Source organism: Alosa alosa, chromosome 4, assembly GCF_017589495.1.
Source record: "Alosa alosa isolate M-15738 ecotype Scorff River chromosome 4, AALO_Geno_1.1, whole genome shotgun sequence".
NCBI lineage: Eukaryota > Metazoa > Chordata > Actinopteri > Clupeiformes > Clupeidae > Alosa > Alosa alosa.
In genome coordinates this window covers 4,056,877-4,061,876 of record NC_063192.1, presented here as the reverse complement: position 1 = coordinate 4,061,876, position 5,000 = coordinate 4,056,877, and the positions used below count along the sequence as shown (strand labels likewise).

The 5,000-nt window shown below is 46.4% G+C and overlaps 1 protein-coding gene across 1 annotated transcript in view; it reads right to left on the bottom strand.

Annotated features, from left to right (window-relative positions):
* LOC125293146 (PAK4-inhibitor INKA2-like) overlaps positions 1-5,000 on the bottom strand; it is an 11,690-nt gene that overhangs the window by 5,781 nt on the left and 909 nt on the right. The window lies entirely within an intron of this gene.

The following is a 5,000-nucleotide window of genomic DNA, read 5'->3' as shown; positions in this document are numbered from 1 at the left end:
CACATATCCATGAGAATGAGCGACCGACTGTCGACTGGCATATTATTGAGTACTCTCTGTTCATGCAGAACCCATTAAATATGCTATTTTATAGCATCATATTTCTCAGAAAGAAGAAACTATGGCGCTGACAAACACAAAGTAATCTAACTGATTTTGTCACTAACGCCCGAATTACATGCAGTTAGGCCACAGTGTGACTGATGATGTTTACCATTGTGATGTCACTGGCTTCAGGTCAAGGTTCACAGGGTTGTGTATTAACAGCAGGTCCCTGATGCTTAGTGGCGGTCCAGGCACACTGGCGTTTGAGTGGACCTGAGTCGGAGCTCTGTGGCATTATTGATGACTCAGCGCGCCGCTGGCTTCTGCTGAGGTCAGGAGGGATAGCGTGTGATGTATAGACAGATGTTGGAAGAGTTGGAGTTCAGAACGCTGAATCACGGCTGATGGCAGTGTTTTACACACACACACACACACACACACACACACACTCACACTCACACTCAGACACACTCAAGACACGCACACACACACACTCAGACACGCAAACACCAGGTGTTTCTTGAGGGTCTCTCTCTGAGTCAGAGCGAGTTGATGACAGAGACTCTCTCTTTCAGTCTGACATCAGGTGAGCTCAGCTGAGATTTATGTCTGTGATTTTCACCTGGTGTGTGTGTGTGTGTGCCTATTACCACCCCCATTCTCAACGGTTTTACCACAGTCTGTCTGTCTTTGCATCACCCACCTTATAAATCACAAGTATTCTGCTGTCCACACACACACACACACACACACACACACACACACACACACACACACCTTAGGGAATATGAGACACTGTGTATAATGTAAAGCTGTTGGGCAGAGTTGGAGAGTTAGGCGAGTGTGTGAGCGTATGAGAGAGTGAGAGTGCTGGACACTCCAGAGTTCATCTGGTCCTGACTGGTCAGATCTGCCTTCCTGTCCCGTGCTGTTGCTCTGAGTCTGTTTCTTGGTGTCTCTGTGCTGGAGAGGTCATTTCTCTGAGACTCTGATTGTGTGTGTTGTGGAGTCGTGTCTGAGTGTGTGTGTGTTGATGGGCGGGCTGTGAGCAGCAGGATGATGAAATACTGTCTGATTAACTGGGAGCCGGAGAGAGAGAGAGAGAGAGAGAGAGAGAGAGAGAGAGAGAGAGAGAGAAAGAGAGAGAGTGTGTGAGATAGATAGATAGATAAATGGCTTTGGCAAACTACATTCCATTCAACTGAGCAATCAGAAGACCTCTGGCACTCTGCTCTCCTTTAACTGGGACTGTCAGAGAAGATTAACCCGCCATCAAGATGGAGAGAAAGAGAGGAGAAAAAGAGAGGGATGGGGCAGTGAGAGAAGGAGAGAGGAAGAGAGAGAAGGAGAGAGGGAGGAAAAGAGACAAATGGCAGTGAGAAAGAGAGAGAGAGAGAGAGATGGGGATAGTCATATTGTGTCTCTGGCTCTGTGCTCAGAGAGGTTGGGGGAGTACACAGTATTAAGTACGGAGGGAAGCAGGCTGCATAAAGTATTTTCAAACACATGAAACTACTTCCGCTTGAATAATTCAGCCGTCTATCTGACCCACTTCTCCATGCCTTTCTCTCTCTCTCTCTCTTCTTCTCCTTCTCTCTCTCTCTCTCTCTCTCCCACTGCCCCTCTTATTCCCACTCTATCTCTCTCTCTGCCATTCTTGTTCTCATTCTCTCTCTCTTTAATGTGATGAGCAGAAACAGCACAGAGACTGAAATATGAACAAGTGGAGACACACACACACACACACACGCACTCATGCTCGCACACACATACACACACACACAGACACACAATCTCTCTCTCACACACACACACACACACACACAGACACAAAATCACACACACGCGTACACACACACACTGGTCCTGAAGGTCAGAGTCCTTCAGAAGCTCCCAGTGTGGTCAGATCAGATGGGCTTTAAGGAGATGACTGTAGTTTCTAATGAATTATGAGTCTCTGTGAAAGACTGGACTGTTCACATACATCCCATAGTGCTGTTGCCCAGGGAAACCACTGCTGAATGACTCATGAACGAATGACAGGGTTCTACCCGGTTACTGGGGATGAAGCAGGGGTCCACACACACACACACACACGCACAAACATACTAACAAAAAATGCAGAAGTACATTTTTGGGAAAAAGGAATGGGAGTAAGTCAATTGGAAAAAGGAAATCCAAGTTACCTTTCTTTTTCAAAAAAGGTTTAAAAGCATTATTTCAATGGCTATTTCATAGAAAAGGTAAAAGCCATGGGAACATGGGGGGGGGGGTAAAACCATGGGGTTGGGAGTTGAAGAACAACCCAGTGGTTGAGAAATGATCATAAACAGCTTGATGGTAAACTAATGTTGCATTTCTGTCGTTACCACCACACACACACACACACACACACACACACACACACACACACACACACACACACACACGTAACTCTTTTAAATGTGATTCTGCTTTAATATGACCGCTTCACTGACGCCTCTGGCAGTAGTACAGAGATGGGCAGTGAGCCGTGGGCCAGGGCTGAATCACACACACAAGCACACACACACACACACACACACACGCACACACACACCCACCCACACACACACATGCACACACACACACACATGCACACATACACATGTCACACACACACACACACACACACACACACACACACATGCTAGGAGATTATCATTCCTGTCGTGTGTGTGCCAGGCACACTGACCCTTCACAAGACATGCAAAAAACAACTGAACAGAGCACACACACACACACACAAAGTCACTTCTCTAATCCCTTCATACAAACTGAAACACACATAATAGCAGCAGAAATGCACCATAAGCAGACACACACACACACACACACACCTTAAGAAGCAAAAGCAAGGCCCACCACGGCCTCAGATTCCTACAACAGACTACACAACACTGTTACTAAAACACAACAAATGGATCTCAAAGGATCTCACTATTTACCCACTTCCCTGTGTGTGTGTATGCATGAGTGACTGAGGATGTAGTATCTCTAACCTGACCCCCTCACTGTCGGTGTGTGTGTGTGTGTGTGAGTCTGCAGTATCTCTACCGGACTCATCTGCATAGGCCTTACTGTTCCTCTGCAGTCCCATAGGTCTTCTGGGTGATCAGTCAGGCTACATTTATACATGGCCGGCTATTTTCCTAAACGGACATTTCTCCCTCTCCGTTTTCAAAAATAACATCATGCACACCTGTCAGTTTTCAGAGAAGTTTCCCCGTGTATATATGCCGTCAAGAGCATGCCAAACCTGTCGGTGGCAGTGTAAGGAGAAGCTCAATCCCACGTTAGCCAATCAGAATCCCGAAATTAGCAACAACAGAAACAAATCACTTCCTATTTCTCTTTTGAATGATATTGTACCACCTGGCGCGTAATGTGACGTTTCTGGCGCGTAATGTGACGTTTGAGAACCTAAAACCCCATTTCTCCCAGTTGACACGATAACACATAACCGGCGTTATCATAAATCTCCACTTTGGCCGGAGTTTTTAGAAATAATCGTTTTCTGTGATAAAAACGGGGTTTTCGTGTAAATGAGAGGCCAAACCGCAGGGAAATATCTGCGTCTTCCCTTCGTGTAAACGGGGCCTCAGTCAGCCATCCCCATGAATGAGAAGGAGGGAGTGATCTACATACAGCATACAGGGCATGTGCCCATATCTGTGCCCATTATATGCCCAGACCTGTGCCCATTATATGCCCAGACCTGTGCCCATTATATGCCATTATATGCCTATATCTGTGCCCATTATATGCCCATATCTGTGCCCATTATATGCCTATATCTGTGCCCATTATATGCCCATATCCGTGCCCATTATATGCCCATGTCTGTGCCCATTATATGCCCATTCAATGCCCAGATCTGTGCCCTAGTAAGACATGCTTCCGCTTTATTATGCTGTTTATGGGAAGAGTGTGTGCATGTGTGTGTGTGTATGTGTTTCCTTCACTGCTGCTGTTGTTCTGGGTTTTTGCTTTGGGGGTTCAGGTTTGGTGCTTGGCCTGTAGAAGTCTCTATGACTCACTTCAATTAAGGTCAGATTCACACACACACACACACACACAGCTTTGCCTGATTCCGCACCCAAGCAGAAGCTAATGCAGTGCCAGTCGGCTCCCCGAGTCAGCCACCAACTCAGACACACACACACACACAGCCACTCACTCACTCACACACACAACCACACACACAAAGCCTCCCCCAGTGACTCTATGCACATCCCAGCCAAGCCCATATCATCCTACTTCCACCATCACCAATCTCTCTCTCTCTCTCTCTCTCTCTCACACACACACACTCAGGATAAATAAAGTATATATCAATCTATCCCAGTCCCACCACCACCTCTTCTCTGAGCTCTGGATTAAATAGGCCAGGCTTCAGTGATGATGAGGGCATTTATCTGGACAGATTAGTCCATGACACCACCTCAGGCCCTTTCCTTTGATGAAGTCTCCTCTTGCACATCTGGCAAACTCCTCAGAAGAGCTGCTCAAGATTTATACATCTGATCTAAATTACAGGACACTCTTAAGACTGTGGCCACCTATGGCCACAGTAGTATGAGGGTTTCTCAAGTGCAGGGGCGTTCCTCTCTATCTTCCAGAAGCCCAATTTATCCGAGAGTACCTCCTCCCCTAACACCATCCCAACACATGTAATATGCACTAACCATGCACTTCCCTTCTACCTCCTCCACCATTCCAACACATCTAATAGGCACTAACCATGCTAATACCACACTAATACAGACGTCCCTTCTACCTTCTCCTCCTACCTATATATCCGTCAACTGCACTTTGTCTTCTATTTACACTTCTGCACTCTCATCCTCTGCTATTTATTATTCCCTAAGGTCTCATTTGCAGTGCAGCTTAAATATTCCTGATTGTTGTAAGTAGCTTCGGATAAAAGTGTCTGC